The sequence below is a fragment of the Pterocles gutturalis genome, unplaced genomic scaffold (assembly GCF_000699245.1).
Source record: "Pterocles gutturalis isolate BGI_N339 unplaced genomic scaffold, ASM69924v1 scaffold6600, whole genome shotgun sequence".
In the NCBI taxonomy this organism is placed as follows: domain Eukaryota; kingdom Metazoa; phylum Chordata; class Aves; order Pterocliformes; family Pteroclidae; genus Pterocles; species Pterocles gutturalis.
In genome coordinates this window covers 26,999-50,700 of record NW_010140622.1, presented here as the reverse complement: position 1 = coordinate 50,700, position 23,702 = coordinate 26,999, and the positions used below count along the sequence as shown (strand labels likewise).

Below are 23,702 nucleotides of genomic sequence, written 5' to 3'. Positions count from 1 at the left end.
GAAGCCTGAACCGCACCTGACCATTCTGCACACCCTCCTCTCCAGACAAGCCCGCAGAGCTCTCCCACTTTCGGCTAGCGCCACGGTCCCTGCTGGAATTGACAGCCTCGTGTTTTCTTGTCCATAGCACAACACAGAGAAAACACTATTCAATTTCAGATTGTGAAATACCTCTATGATCTTCTTTTATGGAAATAAAATTAACATGGACTCAATCCCAACAGCAAGAAGACAATGAGGTAACATTAGGCTGAGTCCTCAATAACCTATGAAGAACATTACAACACAACACTGTTTTCTTTTGTGTGTGTGAGGGAGAGGGAAGAGAGCAGCCCTGTGCTCTCCAACAGTACTCCTCTTGCAATGCTGTCCTGTTGGAGGAGCTGTTTGGCCTGGAAAGCACTAAAACATTTTCATCTTCACTGCCAAGGTCCCCTTCACATGAGGGCAGATGTGCCCAAAGCACAATTAATATAGGATTAGGTGCTTTAAGAGCTAAGCACATCATGGATCCTTTTATTCTTTTTGAAATATGCTCTAATTACAATCCAATTCCCTTTAATACTGAATGAATTTCAAAAACTCATTTGTTGTAATACTGAAATCATTTCATTAACACAGTGATAATGGTGCTATTCAAAGAATAGAGATGTGATTTTGCCCTTCTACAGCAGCAATCCACAGAACACAATTCAAATTCTTTGAAGGATATTAAAGACATTACAAGCTTGTAAATCCAAACCACATTTTAAGATTACACAAAATTACAGTATTTAAAGAGAAACAAAACAAAACATACAAATTAGTCACACAACAAAAAATAAAAACCTATATGTAGAGACTTAGTAGGGAGACCCAGTTTATAAGATCTCTTTCTGCTCAAAATGCTGTGGTTTTACAAGGTAGAAATACTAATTTTGTATTGCCCCAGAAACTAGCAATGGTACAGAAGTAGGTTAAAAGACAGAGAAGCTAAGGAGAAACTCTGACACAGTGAGAGCACAGCAGAGATACCACTACATTGGGCTGGTAAAATTTATCACCTAAACTGTCATTTGCTGTGATACAGACATTTTTTCACCAAATGGGCATTTCATATGGAAAAACAGTTACAGATCTGCTCTTCCCTAGCATGCTTGCAGGCAAGGTTTACTCAGTAAGACAGGACACTATGCACAAAACATTGCGCACAATAACATATTATACTGTTATATATGCATAGTTACATTTTAGGAAGCAACTTTTAGTGTATCTTATAGACTCTTCACCTTAAATAACTGAATAAAGAGTTGCTCCTCTACACAGCAACTTTCAGTAACCTTCTAAAGAGCTTTAAAAATTAAATAATGAAGGTTGTAAACATCTTTTCATCATCAGTGATGCGGGGATAGAAGGGTTTATTTTTCCATGTGACAAGTGATCACATATTCATGGTTGCAATTTATATGAAACTGTGCAGATGAGTAACAGTATTCACCTTTTGCAGTACTCCCTGATTAGCAGTAAAAAGTGGTAAATAAAGTAAGACATGTTTTGTACAATCCAGCTGTTGCCTGAACTTCGTTTCTGTTCTGTAAAAAAGTAACATGATCGTTTCATCAAACATCAGGTACTTTCTTTTAAGAGTAAGTAGGAAGTTGTTGTTTACATGGCTGAGCTAAAGATAGCACATCTTTGCCAGGTAGTGAGTTTTCTACTAGTAAAACTACTCATATAACTTTTTTGAATTTACTTTCCTGGGCTATGACTCATTAGAAATACGTTCATGTAGTTGGAAAAAAAATCCAAAATTTCTATCAGAGACAGCCAACATCCTTGTATAACATGCCTTATCTAAGTGAAGGACTGGATATCCCTTTGATGGCAAATGCTGTTTTTTCAAAGCTGAAAAATGTATATATAGAATTAGAGAAGTTGCCAGTACTTGGTAGTTAAAATCCTGGTTCCACTGAAGTTAATGCAGATTCTGCCACTAGACTTCTTCACACCAGGATTTCACTGTCTACACACTGCAAGAATCTTTATCCAAAAGTTTGATACAAAAGTATAATGTCTGAAATAGGTGGACGGAATATAATTTAATCCAGCACTCCACATATATTGCAAATATCATATCTTGAACTTTGCCTGGTCTTTCTGATTGAAGGCAAACCTGTTTAGGCAGGTTTATGTTGGTGCTCGATCTTTTGCCATGAGCTTTTAATGCAACCAGCACAGATACAGAAGTTAAGCACCTCTTCCTCTCCTCCTTCTTTCATGGATTTCAAAGCTTCCTGTCATGTTTTATGCAATATTTCCCTGGAGGGTGTATGTATTACTTACCAGGCACGTACCACCTTGGTGGTGTATACAGATCAGCCATTGGTGTATTTGTACATCAGATGTTACCTTTTAAACGCATACCGCCTTGTTTGAGTTGGCATGGGTTTTGCATTGCTTTGAAATAATTTTTGTTTGTTTGTTTATTTATTTTAAATGTAAAGGTACACCCTGGGTTTGGTGCTTTTTCTTTTTGCCAAAAACATTAGCTTCTTTAACCAATTGACAATATGTGGAGATTGAAGGTAGTTTTAAAATCCTCACTGTTTTCCCCACTAATTTAAAAAAGAACAAGCAGCTACCATCAACTCAAGTAAATCCGATGTTGAGTGCACTTGCCCCCACCCTTGCAAACTGAGGCACACGAGAGTGTTATCCCCACTGCTCTGCTGAGTCTTGACCACCTTACTGACTTGACTGTACTGACTTGAGAGAGACAAAAACTCCACTTTCAGAAATAATGGGTTCTTCGTCATCAGAAATAACAGGAAAAGTATATGCTTGCTATTTTTGAGATCTTATGGAGTATTGCATACATCCAAACTAAACTCCAGAATGCTTAAAAAGCACAGCATACAAAGCCACTCAAGTAAAACTTGCTATGGATAGCCTTTCCGATAAATTATAAGAACCACTCTGACAATGATGCTTGTGTCTTATGATCATCTTTGGTCCAGTTTTTACAGCTGTCTAATGAACACTGCCTGTTACAATCAGATCTGTGCTATGAATGTAAATTAAATCAAATAAAGTAGTTTAATGTCAACAGTTTTCCTAACTTAAGTGGATTTATGGAATAAAGGCACTTAAAGCAGGAGGGATAGAAACTATCTAATGACTTCCCTCATATTTTTTGCTTATTTTGAGCTCTTCCTCATCCCTAAAATACAATATATCCATACACACTCAGCAGAGTGTGATTTTCATTTCCCAGAAGAAGTAAACAAGTAATCTCTAATTTGAATTCGCCCTCTTCTCTTCCTGAATTACAAAAATATTTATCAGAAAACAACATTTTGTATTTCTCAGCTATTCACTCCTGAAACCAAGACACTTCTAGATCAAAAAGTTTCAATTTCTACATAAAAAATCCAATTGAGTATTTTTGCTTGTATCTTACAAAACAGGTAAAAACATAATTACAGAAAACGCAGTAAGTATGGAGAATAGAAAGACAGTGAAGGAACAAAAAGCAGCAAGAATACCTGACAAAAAAATCCTATTAAAAACTTAAGTTTCTATAACACTGCCCAATACATTTCTCAGTGGCGTCTTCTGATGACCACTCTACTCCAGTCCCACATCCTCAATAACTACAGCGAAGCGCTGCAGAACAAGACGTGCACATCCCTTTGGGATGGAGGAAGGAAAACCAAACCACTGAACAACGCTGTTCATTATTATGCTGGAGCCCCATCAAGAACACCTGCTGGATACTGGTAGTTCAGGAACCACATTTTTAGATTGTGTATCAGAGAGATCTGCTGTCAGAAACACAACTTGCCTTGTGAAGCGTACAATGTACAAAAAAGTCAAGGACACTCATGGGTCAATATCTCATTAAGGTGTTTATACTGAAAATATATTTATATAAAAACATTTCACACTGGATCGCTCACTGGGTTGAGGATGTTTCAGATCCACAGTAATTTCCTCAGTGCACCTTTGAGAAAGTTGCCTTCTAATACAAAGAAACCTTTACACACTTCAAAAATAGTATTCTTTGAACACAGCCCTTGAGACTTGCCTTGAAATGCAAGCAGGTGGTTTTGAACTCTAAATTGGAAACCACAGCAGCTTAAGGGAGTTCTGCACACAACTTGGAGGATTTTCTGTAGGTTTTTGGGGTTTTTTTTTGGTTTTTTTTTTTTTTAATAAATACAGTTGGAAGATGTAGGTGAATATCTATTAGTTATCTGTGCACCAAATTACTTCTGAATTACAACTAGAACATGCCCTTATGCTTTCGTACAGCATAAATATCAAGTGTAGCCATGAGACAGGCTAAAACCCCAAGCTTTTTTAAAGAATTCACAAAAGGCCAGGACTGAAAGCCACTGTTTTGATCATTTAGACACATAAACACCTTCACATGAGAAAGCTATAAAGCCTGAATAACACAAAATTGTTAAGCCACAGTAAATATAATTTGTCCACGATATCAAAAGTACTTATACTTAGCATCAAATTAGGCTGGAAGAACTGTGCACACAGGAAAGAAGAAGAGGCATCAGTAACAACCCATCAGTGGAGATATGAGCAAGGTGAGCAGTGCTTGCTTTAATCCCGCACTAGACACTGTGAGGTTCTTAAATACAGATCCTTTGTTAAACAATTTACTTTGGTAATGTAGTTTATTTTTCTATGGGCAGCTAGATGCTTTAAGGCTTAGTTTATCTAATCCTATTTTCATTTAGTTCACAACACAACACTGTGGTATTGTAAAACACGTCTGAGGTTGTTTTAATACAAAAGAAGTCAGTACTTCATTGCAAAAGAGTAAAGAAGGGGAGCGGGGAAGAGCAGGATAAACAATACAGTTTACTCTTAATGGACAAATAGTGGATTACAAACTTGCACCAGAACAAGAAAATTAGCGCTATGAGCAGATAAACAAAGGTTTCTTCTACACCTCAGAGACAATATCATTAAAGATTTACAAAAGCAATGTCATTATTTAAGAGGTCTACATGACTGGATATTGTTTAGAACAGAACTCACTCTTACATGAACAACAAGAAACAAAACCACTTCTATGCACTGACTTCTTACAGTTTATGCTACTTCTAATGAAAATTTTAGAACCAGACCACTGTCTGAATTATTTTGTCTGCTCGTGGAGCAGAGCTGCTGAAGCTTACCATCAACCAGAAATACTGGAAGCAGCTATACACTGAAGCATCTCTACCTAAAATTGTCCTGATCTGTATCATGCATAAGCAGAAATAACGTGTTATATTTTTAAAAATGTTGATCCTTCTGAATTCCAACATCTAGATTCTGTTCTCACTTTTGGTGTGTTTTCTTTGACTAAGTTATTTTTATTTATATGCAGCAAACTCTAGATAATAGGTCCTTATAAGAGAAAATTTTTTTTCAGCAGGGATAGAACTGTAATTTTAACAAGCTGGTACAACACATGAAACTGTAGCTACAGTGCAGAACGTCTATTACATCAGAAAGAAAAGCTGTGCAGAAGCAGCATACAAGTTTTGCAATCAAAAATTCACGTTGGTACTTCTTAATGTGCTACTTCTCTGTACTAAAATGGATGACAAGCTAGAGCTCAGGGCAGGAATAGAGGGTAAGATTGACCCAAAATGCACGTATATTTTAAGAATACAAAATTACACTAATCAGAAGGAATGGCATTTCTTCAGGAAACAAAGCCCACCAAGGCAAAGCCATTTCACTGGCCATTAATGCTACCTGGAAACCAGGGACACATTCAACAGAAAGTCCATAAATAATACAAAACTCAGCACTGTCTCGTATGTCATATATGATTTGCAATGACTGAAAGTAACTGATAATCTCAGTTCAAGAACAGAGAGTTTAGGTGAGGGGTAATTAGCATTTTAATTGCATAATTGGGAATTATAAATTACCTGTCCTGCGTAAAGAATAACCGGAGAGATTATAGGACATTAGCTAATATTTCATCTTTTTGGCTAAACTACATGGGTTGGCGAATTTAGAGAATCTGGAATTGCATTTTCCTCACACACACACATACATTTGCTTTTTGTTTTTTAATATCATGGCTGTCACTTTATGACCACAGTTAACTATTCCATATGAAGCAAATTTTCCCCCATGTCCCAAAATTTTTGAATCATTTTGGGGACAGAGAACAAAGAAACAACATGACTCTATGACACTGCAGCAGTTTAACAATGCCTGTGGAATCATCTCCCCTTCCCCCTCCCAGTCAGATTGATAGAAGTTTCTTCTAACACCTCTGAGTTTAAATCTGGTTTTTTTTTTTTTCCAGTATGAGGAAAGGGCATGAGTTTTAACAGATGCAGTTTTAAAGAAGTGCATATACCCACTCTCACTTGATTTGTCTTTCATCTAATTCTACGCTGGTGTGACATTTCTCTACCTCACTCTGAAAATTCATCAAATTATGCATTTCCACAGAAGTTCACCTAACCCACTTCCTTACCAATGTTCAAATGCAAACAATGATTATGTCAGTCTTTAACCTCATAGTAAGCTGCCGCTTTTCCAGAAGCTTGGCATGACAACTGAACAGGTTCCCCAGAGATAGGACAGTTGCCAGAGTGCTCTGTAAATAAACCTTTTCAGGGAGTCAATCTGTAAATTAACAATCATGAAGCCTTTTAAGAACGTCTTCAAATATGGTTGTCAAATTATTATTTTCCTGAAACTCTTTTAACTGTTCTCGGAAAATTCATCTATCGTTTGTCAGAATTGTTTAAAACTCTTTTAACTGTTCTCGGAAAATTCACCTATCATTTGTTGGAATTGTTTGATTCATCTGCATAAAAACCAGTTGACTTACGGACTCAAATATTATGGCTATTGAACTACTGAAGTCACTACAGTTACTGTTTCATAGCAATTGAGCTGATCGAGACATTCATCTGCATAAAAACCAGTTGACTTACAGACTCAAATATTATTACTATTGAACTACTGAAGTCATTACAGTTACTGTTTCATAGCAATTAAGCTGATTGAGATACTTGTAATACAAACCTGCAAATATTTTAATGTTAATTCCAACAAACTTGTAAATCAAGGTCTACCTCACTTTCTGTTTTTTTTCATATGCAGAAGCTCAGCCCGCAGGAAGCATGTGCTCTGTCAGCAGAGGAACGTGCCTCTTCCAGAGCTGCGCAGTCTGCAAGGGGCTGTGACAGAATACAATTAAGGTTTACTCAAAGGATTGCATCAGAGCTTCAGTGAGTCAAAGAACCACCATTAAGTAACTGACAGAAGAAGCATAAATGATACAAGAGATTGTCATCACTGAGGTTCCAGCTGTGACTAGACCATTGCAAGAAATGAAACTGAACTGATTTGAACAACTATCCCTGCAGCTGACCAAGGGAACAGACCCTGGTGCAACTCTGGAGCCCACTGCAACAGCAAGTGAAGCAGACAGCCTGCTGCTGCCCTCCGGCTCGGTGATTCACGGAGAACACAGCCACAGAGCGTGAGCGTACGTTTTAAGGTGGGGACTCTTCTACACTGTCATAACATCACCTTCCATATGTCGCTTCATGCTCCTGCCTGCCTGTCAGTCTGGAACTCCCCATCTGTTGTCTTTCGGGAGCTACCACAGCAGCGGGATCTCCTCGTGCACTGCTCCTATATAGCAACGTGGAAGCTATAAAACCTTGAATCCAGGTTTTATTTTCATCCATTCTCTACAGCAGATCCCACTGACACCCTACAAAGCAACGGCCATTAAGAACAGGCTCTGTTTTATTTCTTCACCAATTCTAAAGTCCACTTGGAACCATGTCCATTAGTAACAAGGCAGAACTAAGCTCTGCACCAGTCTGAATTTCATACTTAATCTAATATTACGGAAAGAGACGGCATAAATTTTTCTTAGACTCATTGCTCCATTTCCAGCTCTAATAATTCTAGATCTCAACTGGCGTATTTTAAATTAATTTTTTTTAAGTTTAAACCTATTTATCAATAGCTAAATAATGAGGTCTAAATCCTTTGATGACAGAATGATTAAACTGCGTTTTAACTAATCCATCTTTAATTAAAATGCTGCCAGCAAACCATTTCTGGATGTGTAAAAAGGACACATTTATAGATGCTCACTCTTTAACCATGCATTATGTAAAGCCAATAATTAGAAGAACTCATTATTTCAATTATATTTTAATTACTGTTACATATAAAACATACTTTAATAGATGTAATGCAATACATTTTATTTCTTTACAACCCACTAATCATTCCTATTGCGGTGACAACCAAATAAAAGGAAGTTCAATATATGCACTAGTACAGGAATATTATTTTAGCTTTGAGCCAACTCTCTCTCCATTTCTTCTTTGCAGCAGAAAGGTACTTAATTATCCCCAAACCTAAAACACAAATGAATCCCTATAAATCCCTGTTAAAACTCTAAAAGGAGATTAGTGGTAACTGACCATAATAAAGAGAAATGCTTTATCCTTGTTCTTACACTTGCATGTCTTTCAGTTTCTTCAGAACACAGGAGTACTAAAAAACCTGCTAGTTAAGGAAAAAATATAAGGTGACATCTGTACTGATTTTCCTACTTCTTTCATTTACAATTTTAGGAGACAATACAAACCAAGAGATGCTTTAGTTATTGCAGGAGACACCAATTTTCATTTATTTGGGGGTATCCCTTTGCCTCCATCTGGGAGGGGAGGGTGGCAGATGACTAGAGCCAACTCCCCATTATCTGCATTAATGGCAGGCTGAGACTTATAAATACAAAAGTGATGGACGTTTAACTGTTCTTTACTATGGCTAAGCCAGTTTTTAATGCAAATATGGAAATACTTATTTCTTTCTGAACAACAGAGAGTACAGATAGCTGGCCACGAACACTTAATATCCTGTAGCAATCCAACCTCTAAAATTGCATGCTACTACAATAGGTATTTTTTGCTGAGACAACCTAAAATTCAATAAATTACAGTTATTAAACATGCTTCTAAACTCTGCATGTTCCAGGTAGTTGTATAACACAGCAAACTCAGTCTTATGGTTTCGCTGCTTTCAGTGATCTGAATCCGGCATGAAGAAACTAATAAGCTGACGGCAGAAGCCTGTTTAATTTAGCCCTTAAATTGTACTTTACAAACATTCAAAAAAGGTGTATTATGTTATTTCTACTGACTCATATATATTAAATTTAATTTTCCTAAGCGGATTTCTACTGTTTGGATAGATTAATGAAATTGATGGTATTTCGGTTTATTTCAAGTTTTCTCTAAAAAATATTTAGCATTTAACAAACTCTGATATTCACATTACAGGCTCCTATGATGAAGTCACTGAATATACTGATATTGAAATATTTGTGCAACAAGACTTAAGCTGCTGCATAGTTTGATTTATATAAATTCTCTCCTCTCATTTCCCTTTTTTGTTTATTCCTGCTTATAAAGCAAACTCTATAAGGTAGTAAAATATACTCCCTGCCCTCAAAAGTGCACTGCCTATTTTTATTCTGATTAAATAACAAGAACAACAGATTATTATGGGAAGTTATGAACTCCATCTCCTCAAGACAGCACATATCTGGAAAGGTCACTTTGCATATTTAAGTATTCATACTTAACAGATGTCAAGAATAAACGCTAATGTGGCAACATGCTTTATCCCAGTTTATTGAGAACACTCCTTACTTTTTAAAAGATTACAGTAGATGTACCTTGAAAAGAAAAGAAACCCTCTTAAATTTATTATGTATGGCATTCCATTGCTGTTCCACCACGTCAGGAGCCTTGCACTGCCAACACAAAGGACAAGCAGACAAACGAGACTGTGCCTCCTCACATCACCTCTCCTCCCAACCAGGTTTCGCTTTTTACTGTCTCTTACGGTGCCTCCCAGTATGAGGCCAAGGACAACCATGTTTAAGGACTTCGCGTACTGTAACATTAAATAAGAAGAAATAATCAAGAAGAAGAAATATTTGAGCTGTTAGAAGCGCTGGGGAAGGACAGTAATAAGGCCAATACCAGAAATAACATTATGATAGAAGCTCATCAGGCATAGATATGTGAAAGCAACAGCTTGCCTTACTTCCAGTTTAATTTCCTGATGTATTAAAATGCTAACTATAGTAACTGCTTTTGTTTTAAGATGGTACTTTGGCCAGTAAGTGCTATGATTTCCTTCTCTGTCTACAGAGACTTTCTACCAAAGCAAGGACACAGCATGCACATGTCACGCTGAGTGAGCCTAGTACACCAGAGTAATGCAGGAAGGGAGAGGTGACCCCATTTTCTTGGGGGGACACTTTTTTTGAGGAGCTCATGCCAGAAAATTTTACTTCCCAGAAGGCAGAACTTTGCAACCCCACCTGGATCACCCATGCACTTTCTGGAGTCATGTAGTGCATTGCTGCTTCCCTAGTAGAGAGCATGCAACTAAATATTGAAAACCTGGTTAAGTATTTCAGAATCACCTAGTTAACTCCAGAACACTAACCAAACTTTTTGTAAAATTGCGTTTTCCCTGCCCCCGGAAGCCTAGAGTAAGTTGGCATGTTTGTCTGGGTCTGCTCCCAGGTACTGTATCATCAAAAGAAAAGAAAAGTTTTCCTGGCTTGTCCAGATAAGTGACAGATCAGAGATGTCCTCCTCTAATCTTTCTGACCATGTTTCAAGGGTCCTCGTCATATATAATGAGTGAATGGCTGCCCAGAGGACTACACCATTTACCACAAATTACTTCTTTATGGAGGAATCAATTTTATAGTCTCCCGAATTTCAAACACTTGCCTCTTCAATTCAGTGGAATTACTCTTTTGAGAGCCAAACCTGAGACAGATGACTCCAAGGATCTACTCTTGGGGCTATGAACTATCTGTTATAAAAATCTAGAGAGGGCTTATAAGTCTTTGAAAAAGACTCTGAGTAAAGAAAACATGTATCTACACTTTAACATTATATGGCTAAAAGTGTCCAGATTAATCTGTCGGGTCTCCAACAATCTTCTGTCCCAACAGACCAGAAAGCTAAATTCAAGCCAATCTAATACATGAGAACCAGAAAACATTTTCAAGAGACAGAAGAGGCTACGCTCCCCTGCATGCTGTCCTGGAAACTCCAACATGCGTGTTTTTCTGCTCATGCAGGGAGAATTTTGCAAAGCTGAACTCACAAGAATACAGCTTTAAAAACATATTAACTAAGTTCAACTCCTAAGAAGACAATATGCAACTTTCAAAACAAATACCATTGCAAGATATAGGGAACAAAATGAAATCATAGAATCACAGAACAGTTTGGGTTGGAAGGGACCTTAGAGATCATTGTGTTCCAACCCCCTGCCATGGGCAGGGACACCTCCCACTAGCCCAGGTTGCTCAGAGCCTCATCCAGCCTGGCCTTGAACCCCTCCAGGGATGGGGCATCCACAGCTTCTCTGGGCAACCTGGGCCACTGCCTCACCACCCTCAGAGGAAAAAATTACTTCCTAATACCTAATCTAAATCTACTCTCATCTTAAAACCATTACCCCTCATTCAGCAGAGATGATTCCAACAGCTCTCAAGCTCTTGCAGTCTCAAGAAAAAATCCGTAACACTGACTGTGGTTCCCTTAGTCCACACTGCAGAGTACGAATCATCATGCAGGTGAAAGTGAAGGGAAAATACACCCTCAACAGAACTTTCAACAATTCAAGCTGTCACACAAGGCTTGACAAATCCACTTGCCTGCTCATAAGTGACACACAGAAAATTGCCTATCTCAGCACTCATCAGTTTCTGCACATCTACCGCTTTTATTAGAAAGAATTAAAACCGTAAGGATTAGAAAGATTACATCAACCAACTATGAGTGAGCCTAACATTTCACCACACGCCTAAAACTCTGAGGAGGTTGCGGTTGCTCCACTCCTGGCATTGCAAAGCCTTCACTAGCAGCAAATAAAACAAGAATTCCAGTAGTTGGCCAAGAGCAGAATTTTCGGATCTGTCAAAAAAACAAAACAAAAAGTTTTGTCCTGGTGCTGCACATATACTTAGGGCTCGAAACTGCTCATGTCAGGATGTGATGTGGCACAGCAAAGCCTCATCATGCTCTTGCACCAAAATGGCATCACTTGTTCTCTGTATAGAAGATTTGGGCTCCTCCTCCCTAAAGGAAGATGAAGGCACACAGGAAAACAGGGCAACAAGCAGTGGCGGTACTTGCAGGACAACAGCTCCCAGACTAACCCCACAAGGTCTGTGGTGCTTCCTGATGGTGTAGATCACACACCCAAAGACACTGCAAAAAGATCTACATAGTCACACTGCCCCAGGGTTTAATGCCACATCCAAGCAGCAGTGGGTTGATCTATAAAATTCTCAACACTTATATGCCTTGCAAATCTCTGCAACAGGGATGTAAGCAGCTCCAACAGACAGGCCTATAAGCCATAGGCCTTAACTCTGCCAGGAATATAAAAAGTGTTTTAAACACTTCTTGATTCAGTTGACCATTATCTTCTCACTAGTATATTATACCTTTCATCTCCCTCTGGAGGTGCCCACACACAGAAGAGGTGAACCTCTTTCACTGGATTCAGTAAACCTACGAGACGTAAATAGAAATAAGGGCTTTATCTGCCTTCCTCACTGACAAAGCCAGTACCAGAGGAGACCAGTGCAGAAACCCCAGAAGCAGGGTATAGGAGCAGCCACTCTTGCCATCAGATTTGACAGGTCTCCACAAACACGAGGTAAAAATATCTGGCTCATGCCCTGAGTGCCGGACACAGGACCAAGAGCAGAACGTGTGGAAGACCACGGCACACTAGGGAGCAGTGGAGGGCTGCTGAATTCTCTGAATTCAGGGTAAAGTTTAGGAAACATTGATCACTGGTCTGCTCAGACACATGCATTGCTACACTTAACTTGCCTAAGTCCTTACTTAGAAAAGTCTTTGCCAAAATAAGCTGGCTTGCCATCTAAAAAGTGCTGATTTCGTAAACAGGTAGAATTCATCACTTCCCTTGTTTATGGTTTATATCTCACCTATGTACCTCAGTTTCTATTCTTGTTTGTCTGGCTTCACCATACAGCTACTAAACACAACAGCACTTGCTTCAGCGCCCAAGTACCTGCATGCTGGTTAGATCATTTCAACCTCACTGAAGGTAAACACAAGACACTCTTTAAAGTCACCAACATGGGTATTCGTGGATAATTCAGTGTGTAAGTATTCTAACTTCTCAAGGAAAAAGCACCCCTTGCCATCACTTTCCAAATGGAGCTGGCATTAGAAGACACTAGCTGTGAGTTTTTACCCAGACATCAGATACAGAAGTACTATAGAGAGAGAGATTTTAAAAAGCATTACCTTGGACTAGATTCATTCACCCTGAGGTAATTAAGTCTTTGTTCTGATGTATGTATAAAAATCTCATTAGCTGTTTCCGAAAGAATTCCACTACACAAAGGGCACGTTCAGTTGTTTGCAAACTCTCATGTCTAAATTATTTCTAGATCACAAGTCCAGTATTCTCTGGCTTTCATCTAAATTCTTTCTTCTTAAACTTACGACCTGTCTCTGGTCTGTATGAAAAAAACTGTATATTCATAAGCTCAGCTGATCAAATGATCCAGATCTCACTGCTCAACCTTCCCATCATTTTGATGACCTACCAACTCTCAAAGGTCTACATCTACATGATTTATTGGGATCTTGAAATTGCTTCTGAGAAGCCAAATACCATCAGATTTAATCTCAACTCCTTTGTAACCCCACCTGTGAAAAAAGAACAAGCATTAGAAGATGACTCGTTCCTGACAGCTACTTCTGTCAGTTAGCCAGGTTTTAATCCATTTAATGTGCATCTTATTAAAACTGTATACAATGAATCACAATGTTGCGTGATAATAAGTCAAATGCATTACTGAAGCCTAAGTGTATTTACAGCTATGGAGTTAACTTTATCAACTAAATGTAATCTAATTTAAAAAATTAAATCTAGGTTTCTTTAATAAGATGTCCTTCGCAACACCACATTAACTCAAATTAATTAAATACTTTTCCTCCACTCTTGGAACCTTGTATCAGCACTGTCATAGTTACCAAATAAGTTTCCCTCATCAGGAATAGAACCTGGCATCTCCCATAACCCCAGGCTGCACCTACTGGTTGTTCCCTTTTCCACTGCCCAAAGTGTAAAGCAGAAGCAGATGATGTGCTAAAATTTAAACCACGTTTTAGATCTTCTATATTGTATGCATATATTAATATTGAAATAGTTAGGAATCAGTAACAGCAAATAGATCATTCATTTTTGTGTGAAACAAATGCACACTGTTTTCCACTTTTAATACTACATCCACTGGAGAAGAAATGGAAGCGTTAAATGAGAGCTCTCTACATCATGGATTCATTTAATGAAGTTAATCACGAAATGATTTTTACATTCAAGAACATAAATGTGATATATTAAAGCAATTGATAGCTAAAAAGCTAATTTTAATTCTTCACTTTTCAAATATATTTTAAACTGTATTTTTTTAAAGGACTACTTATTTAACTACAGATGTCAGTTGGCTGGTTACTCCACCAAATGAATGACTTTTCCCCTTCATTTTTGAGTTCAGTTACTTTTATGTGTCCCCAAGTATTCATCAGAAACCAGTTACATCAATAAAAAATGTCAATTTTGATCTGCCTCATGAGATGCAGCAGCTCCAGATAGATTTTCAGTCAGAAGCCAGGGTGACTAGAACAGCTATTATTAACAGCCATTAGACAGAACGGCAGGACCAGAAGACAGCTCCCTAGATTTAGGCCGGATTAAGTGGATACTGTACGCAGACAGACCTTCAAGCACTGTAAATAACTTTAAAACTCTACATTGTGGTTGAACTCTCTCTGCTGTCAGAATTGGTTAGGTCACATCACATGAGACGGTTTACAGCAAACTGACAAGCACTTTGCTAAATGGCAAACTCTATATGGCTTATCATAATAAATTTAAATTAAACAGTACAGGTACTTGAGCAAAGGTCTACAAGAATGAGTGAGGTAAAGGAGATTGTTTGACATAGAACTGATCAGGAAATCACTATAGGAAAGGAGAAAATACAGCAGCTTTGCTAGAGATATCACTGGCTTTTAAATAACATTTTTCACTTCTCCCCTGTGTTATCAAATGATTCCTTTGTTTTATGCCATCTGTACTTATAATGGACTAGTCAAATTGAAATAATTTTTAATTGGGCAGATGCCCAAGTTTCATGACAGATAAAGCATCATGGGTAAATACTCACTTTTCATGAGCCAAAGATCAGTATTATTCATATTAAGAAAGGAACCAAATAAAACTTTTCCAACTAAGATGTTACATTGCAATTCCTGATTTTGTTTAACAAAGTGCAGTGATCATGATAACATTTAACTTTCCTTTCCCCTTTCATACTCCTGTCCTTCTGTTTCTAACATATTTGCCCCATCCATTCTCAAAAAAAACCCCAAAAAACAAAACAAAAAAAAACCAAAACCCAACCAAACAAAATCCCATAAAATATAGAGCAATATAAAACTGAAAAGGACTCCAAATCCAAATCAACACAAACAGCTACTGAAGAAGGGCTCAAGTGACCACAGGAATGCTGCCATTTCTTCTTTATTATTAATAAATGTTCAAAGTCCCCCTTACTGCTCTCTGAAGCTCCAGGTTTGTATTCTGTAGCACTGCAGCATTTGTAATAGAACAAACAATGGGAAAATTACTTTTACCCAATTATTTAATGCTTTTATGCTAATTACCTCCATGAACTCCAAGAAAGACCACTTTATGCAGCATTTTCCTAGTGCCAAAATCCTGCTCGGGACAAGAGGCAGCAGAGGTTCTTCCTGGGTCACCAAACTGGTGACCTGCATGGTGAACCTACACCACTGCTCACCCATTTCTTTAACATGGTACTAAGCAAGAGGACAGCAAGCAGATTGCACAAACTTCTGTCATTCCTTTTCAGCAGTAGCATCTTTTTATGCCAATCCTGGATTATTACTAAGGCTTTTTAAATTAAGACTCACTGAGAAGATACAAGGTAATTTCAAAAAGCACCTACATATCTTGGAAATTTAAGCCCACACCCCCAAAATACTAAAGCACTGATCCATACTCCATCCAAAAACATAGAGTTGCCTTTTAAAAAGCCATCCTTTAAAAGCTTAAATTCTGCTGAAAAGGCACTATGGAAGTGGGACTACAGCACTTTTCAAAATTGAAACCAAGGTCTCTCCTTACATTAGCAGCAGCTCCTTTGATAATCTAAGCTGAAAGGAATCCAATATATTTTTCACTCTCTAGCCTTACTTTTAATTCCTTGTTAGCCTGGATAACGAAAACAGATGAATCAATTTCACTTGCAGCTTCTTGTGCACCAGGTGAGCTCACCAGCCGCCAGCACAGCCCAAGCCTGCCTTTGGGAAAGCACAGCTCCTCCAGGCTTCTTCGGGCGAGTGAACTGAGTTATGCCTACCAGTCTTCATTAGAAAAAATGGGAAATCTTTTCCAAGTGTACAGTCATTCAGATTTTCATCTTCTTGATCACAGCTAGTCAAAACAAGACCAAGATGTACAAAGTTCACCTGCAGCTAAAGAAAAAAGTGGTATTTTTTCTTCGTACTACTATTTTTATAATACATTCTATCATGTTTCTCATGAGTTTTCTACCTGGTCGTACAAAACTCCTTTACAAATACTCCAAGCTTTTGGGGAAGAATAAAAAAGTTTCACCCATTTATTCCAGCTGCTTTCAGTACTTGCAGCAATTACTGCACTAGGGTGAACTGCAATTTAGAATCTACCTAGACTCATGTTTCTACTCCATCATTTACCAGCAGTTTAATTTTATTCTCCTTAAATTCACTAACCATGTTAAGAAACTTTAAAAACAAGTCTACTGCCCCTTTAATTAGTAATTTTCTGATTTGTATTCTGCTTTTATTTTGTCTGTTAATGACTAACACAGGAAAAAAAAAACCAAACAACAAAAAACCTTGTAATAAAAGCCAATCTCATTAGCTTAACAGAAAACTGGAATTCGACCTTAATATACTGAACAAGTGTAACTGCGGAAGCTGTATATTGCATTTGGAAGGGAAGTGGGCCTTATGGGTGGCTTTTGGAGCACATTTGAGTATTATCACAGAGGAGCAAGAGATCCAGCTGAGGTTGGCCATTTCTTGCTACAGGTACTGTACGGAGAACCAAAGCTTCTGCTCTGCCTCCACAGAGAAAAGAAATAATGAAAGGAGAAACATAAGGTGGCCAAAGAGGCTTGTTCAGCATCTCCTGGCAGAGCTCAATACGGAAACACATGTTTAATTTCTGGTCCAAGCCTTAGCCCCTGGATACGCTGATCCTCGTCCCAGCTGGCCAAGTTGGCAGTGTCTCAGCTGGCAGCTTTCTTGAGTTCTGTTATTAGACGAGCATTTATTATAATTCTGGGTTTCTGTTCTGGTCTCATAGGACAACTGTTGTACAGTGCAAGTACATCTACTACCATTAGTGAATTACTTGTATTTATAGTATTAAATAAACAAATATTTTCATACCACAGGATGCATAGGGGGAAAAGCCTTCATAAGGCTATGCATTGTCATGCCAGCACTTAGCGGTGCTTTGATGCACTCACACCCAGAAAACAGCAATCTTTAGCCTCAGAGAAAAGCATACATTTAGGCCAATATGTAATTTATTTACTAAAGATTCTCAAGTGAATAAATCCTGAAGTAGGGAATACTACTAGACTTCACAGCAAATTAATTTGGTACAGTTTCCCAGTTAGAAAAAGAGAAACCATACCATATTCTGTGAACTACCTATTTTTATTCAGAATAAAGATAATTATATAGGCCACATACAGCTTCTGAGTTTGCTATCTACAACTACCGAACTATTAGCTCTTTTTGAATAAAAAGGAGGAACAAACAAACAAAAAGGCAAACAAATACCAACCTGATGAAATCCGAGTGGCTTCTCACAGTCTCAAAAATAAAACGCTATCTTTTGCTTCCCATTTCGCACTCTCCCTAGAACCCTGTTAACATGAGGAATCTGGTTTTGTTTTTACAGCTTCTTGATTTACTCTACATTGAACTTTTCCAATAACAGCGAGTTCATGTAAAATCTGTCTGTGCAGATTCTTTGTTGGCTAAAGCTCATGCCTATATTTTCTTGTACTTGCTATTAGGTTTAGTAGCCTTATAAGCATCCCTCTTCCTAATCCCTTTGGACTTCTGTATCTCTCAACAAAGTCTCTTCATAATCCTGCACTCCAACTTAGAGCACCATTTGCTTTCTCTAATCACTCTGAAAATCAAGACCTTTGAATGAGATTACAGGTACTGTTTTTCATACTGCCTAGATTTCTATGACAAGAGATCAGAACTACACACCAAATCCCCACTCACCTCTGCGTGCTGCTGAGGTATTTTCCTGCAATGTACCGTTCCCACTTGTATTTACTTATCGTGAAATCTGGGGTGTGCTGTTTGGTTTTTCTCATTTCGGTGTTACTCAAGGCTGTGCCACAAGAAACAACCCAGTGTTCCCAGGCTGTATATGGCACACAAACTTTCTGCAGACTACAGACAGGTAACAAACCCTTGGGCAGCAGTGAAGTATCATGGCAAAGGCCAGACTCACTGTCATTTTCCTTCTAACCTCTGCAGATACAGATGTTTAAGAGTTTAACAGTCCTCTGCCAGCCTCTTGCATGTAGATCAGGAGGGATAAATGGGGAATAATAGCTCTTGCCAAGAAAAATTTGGCAACGTTCACGTCTTCTCTCCCAGAAGGTGTGACTATTGGATCAGGACTGCAAGAATCTCCAGAAGGTGCTAATAACCCCACAGGGCACCACCACTCCAACAGCCTTTTTTTGAGAGACATGTTTCATACCTGTAACGATAACTCCTGAAGCTGCTAAAGCCTCTAGGACGTTGTGCTCCATGAGGGCTTATTTAAATCAATTTTAAATATTATACAGAAAGAGATATGTGTTTGCGCATATACGCCCTATAAACTGAAACACAGACAAACAATATACATAGAACCTGGCTAGAGTACTTGAACTTCATTCTTCTTTCACCCATGTAGCCTGTTTCATTATATGACACCTTTCAGACTTTCATGATCAGTATTTCTAATAACTTCACCAGTGACGAAAACACATTTTGGAGGCTAACTAGCACCGTATTCCTTTTGGTCTCTTTCCACCCAACTGGTCTAAACCCTCACTAACAAAGGTTTTGACAGCCCATGTATGTGCAGAAAGCCCTCACGAATCTTTCTGCACTTTGCAATATGAAACAGAGCAAGCTCTGTGCCAAGTACCCTGTTCTTGAAAACACTCCTGATAACTTCATTTCTTTCAGAATTTAACCATTCAAAAATCACTTTTTTTTTCCAGCTCTTAAGAGGTCTTAAATTCCCTGTGCAATAACAGATTGTCATTACTTTATGCTTTTAGAAAGACAACATGTTGAAGGGGAACAAACAAAAGATCAGGCTGATAAAAAGAAAAATTCTGAGCTCAGATATTTTTAATTTCTATGCTAATCTCATATTTTTTTCAGATTCTCTGCTTCATAAATAATTTTCTTACCAAACTCCTTCCACTATTATTTTCTGAACTATCCTCTCTAAGGTTCATTGCTGCCTATTATAATCTGTCCAGAACATTTCTATGGAACATATATCCCATATATCCCAAATAGCAGGACAGATACCGCGAGACACCTTTCCTTGTTCTAGTGCACTGCATGTGGCTGAAGAGAGACTAAAAAGACTGAAAACACAAAACTGAAGAGGGAGGGAATGAGAAGGACACAAGGATGCTTGCAGACTTACTCTCTGGTGCAATTCAAATAGGAAAAGGGAGAGAAGAATAAAAAATAAAATTAAAAAGAATAAATACCAGTTATTAGGCTGGTCCTTCTGACATAGCATGTCTCCACAGACATCTCAGAAATGGCTGCTAGCCAAGTATTTTTAAGCAATTTCAAAGAAACAAGATATGAAAACAGAGAGGTTAAAAATGAAGCTCGAGATTCAAACTGAGGTCTAATGACATTATAAGTCTGGAAAGCAAGAGAAGCTATAGTTTCATCCATCATTCTTTGCTGATACATGTGTATGGGAGCCTCACCAGAGCTCTGCTCTCTGCTTCAAACTCCACATCAGCAGCTGGAAACACAATTGCAGCTGGTACAGAATTTCCACGTTACCTTTTCTATACATCCCATATTTTGAATTTTGAGCACCATATATTCAGTTCAGTGTACAATATGATTTAACGTGTATTTTTAGGGGAATATCTTGCAAGACAATTATCTGAAGCATTTGTTCAAGGAAATGTCATTCCTGCTAACCAGTCCTGTTCTTTGGACAGTCACATCAGACCACTCTTTCATAGCAAGAGTTAGCGTGAGAGTTTCAAGGCCAACATTTTTTTGCTGAGTCTTTTTGCACAAGATAAAGTCTGTATTGGAAAAAAATACAACTTTTTATTTTTCCCTCCTAATTCTTAACAGCTTTATTTTTTCATTATTCCTTAAAAATGTTCCTCAGCACAGATTGAAAGCTTACATTGTTTGCACTCAGACCAGCACTATGATGCAGCACTTATATCTCAGACAGGCACGCTTCTAGGGCGTTTAACAAATACTTTGTTATAACAATACAAATCAGCAAGACTAGTAGCTTTAAAAAAGTATTCCTGTTAGCAGTATGCTGTGTGAACATTACTTTTATCAAAACCATGTGCAAACTCACTCAACAAATAAATTGCTACCTCATAAAATTGTCAAAATTGTATCCCTTAGGAACAACAAAAATTTGATTCACATGTACTTTCTGCATTGTAAAATAGCTCATATTTTGTTTCTCCTATGTAAAGCATAATAGGTTATACAATTCGATTTATACTTTGGGGATGCAGTACCTCTATTAACTATGTAAGAGACAGTGCACCAAATACTTCACAGTTTATGCTCCAAGTTTCAAATACTCCTGATACTGAAATAATGAATGGGTGCAGGCAAGAAAGCATGGGGGGGGGGGGGGGGGAGAACAGAAGAAAAACCCAAATACAAAAAGAATTGTCTCCTGACTATTGCCAGACTAAATCATCATAGAGTAAAGCAGGAGCCAAACTGGGGAAACATGAAGAGCTGAAAGACCAAAAAAACCCCTCGCTTCCTAAAGAAGTAGTAGCTTTCTAATATTGGAATGGGGAAACATTTTCATTCATGTTTATACCGTCACTTACATTGAAATTAATATTCCTATGTGAACTGAGAAAAAACATTCTGAATAAAACATAACTGATAAATTTGAAATATGAAGAGGAAATAATGCTAGATTGATTGTTACTATGAACAAAAACCCCACCTCAGTTCGCAAATTGCAGATTTTGGAAATGAAGGTCATATACGCAAGTTAGTAGCCACTTTTCAAAAAAATACCCCACAAATCCTTGTTAAAAGTCACATCAAAACAGTCTGTCACATGCATTAAAAACCCCTGAGATTAAGTGCACGTTAATATAGGAAGAATGGCATTGACAGCACTGTGCATGCAACAAGAGTGAAACCTGCACTTTTGAACAATTCTTTCCATTTTTCAGATGATGAAAACACCAGTTTTATTTATTTTAATAGTAAATAAATTGTTCTGAGTAGTGGAAACAACTTCTGTAATGCACACACTAAAACTTTAAAATCAGAAAAATCAGCTCTTCATTACGCCCAAGTTTTACTAATGTACCAAAGAAAGCCTGTGCACATGAACAGTAAACCCCCAGCTCCCCACACAACAGAACTTCCCCCTGGCTACAAAAATTACAAACTACATCCACAGTTGCAGCACACCCAAACTCCGTAACAGATTAGATTTAAAATTGAGCTATGCACTGAGGCAGCTATTAGTCTTTCAACTCAAGTGTCAACTTCAAACAAATTAACAGCTGAGCAGTCTCAACCAAATGGTGTCTTGACAATTACAAACTGCATTTCCAAATCCAAATTCCAGCACAATATTCCCGACTAAGTTTTCTGAACTGTAGTGAATTACTTGAGTAAATAAAATACTGCTGCATGTGGTTCTGAAACATTCTGCATGCTATCAAATCCACTTCACCATCCAATTCTTTAACGAAAGACATACTGGCGACGAAAGAAAAGCAGATGAGAGCAGGAATTTGATACACAAGAGCTGGAATTCATATCACACGTGCAACCCTTGTCAAATTCCTCCAACTACACCCATCTACACTTAATCTATAGCTAAGATGAAACTGAATATTCTCCAAGAATCAGCGTGATGTGAACCATATCTCAGCTTGAATCTACAAAGGAATTGGCCAATATTTGAGATTTTTGCACACTATAATCCATTTTCAGCACACACTCTTGGAATTAAAGAAGACAAGTAAGCAGTCTGTAACAACTAATTGTATGGCCCTTCCCTTTCCCTTAGAGGTTTATTTTTTTATCTTCAAAGCTTTATAAATTGATCGTAAAGCCATGCTGTAAATCAAAAGAAAGCCACTGTTCATTACCTAGTTAGAATTTCCTGGGCTCTTACTGTGAAGCTATTTCTCTGCTGTTTGATCTCAAGGCCACCGGCAATGTCTACAAGCACACCACCTATCATGGCAGCTGATACACGTTTTTTCCCAGATCCCTTTTCAGCTGCTTGATGAATTTCCACCTGCTTCCACTTCTAAGGAGAACCACGAAGATAAATGATTCATGGATTCAAAATACTTGTTCAGGTTGAAAAAAAGGAAAACATATGTAAAACCAGCTAGAAGTGACTCACAGTTAAAGAAAAAGGAGTGCATGGTCTACTGGCGTAGACCAACATGCCGAGCTGTGATTGCCTACACTCCATCTGAAAAATAAAGGAGTAATGTTGGGGTTTTGGGGGGTTTTTTGGGGTTTTTTTTGGGTTTTTTTTTGGGGGGGGGGGCTTGTTTGTTTGTTGTTGTTGTTGGTTTTTTCCCCCAGAAAATGAAGACTTAAAATTACTGTTGACACTGTAAAAGTTATCTCCCAGCAAGGAAAAATACATAAAAAGACACATACTTCCTGCTCATCCCTATCAGCTTCCACATTTCTTCCTGATGTATGAAAGATGGCATGGCAAGTTTTATTTTCAGAGTTTGTTTAATCTCTGAAATACCAGGAAAGATCAAGCCTCTTCTTTCCAGGGTTGCTAGAGGGCACTGCTCAAACAATCCACTTCTCTTTTCCAGTCCTTCAGCAGGCAACAGCACTCAGTCCTTCACTCAGGTTCCTTCTAGATAAAAGCAAATACATCCAAGTTTTCATCACTGCCACCTTTGAGAAACCCTGTGCCTCTTGTTTTAGTACAGACAGCACATATAACTACAAACGGCAGGTCCCTGGCAGCAACCCAGCCTGCTGCTGCACACTCCCTGGCAGCTGTGGCAGGGGCTGGGCAGCAGCAGCCCTGGCTGGATGCAAGAGAAGGTACCTGTAGGAGTTTGAGCATAATCCCGGGGACTTGTGGCATGAAGGGCACTGGATACTAGCAGAGGACTAACTACCAGGTGTGGAAGCAGTCAAGGAAGAGGAATGGTACCTGTGAAGGATCTGGCATTTGTCTGGACTGACAATGGTGACAGCTGT

General features: G+C 38.2%; 1 protein-coding gene across 1 annotated transcript in view; it reads right to left on the bottom strand.

Moving 5' to 3' along the window:
• Positions 1–23,702, bottom strand: part of PEPD (peptidase D) — a gene marked incomplete at both ends in the record, with an annotated part of 97,449 nt that overhangs the window by 52,628 nt on the left and 21,119 nt on the right. The window lies entirely within an intron of this gene.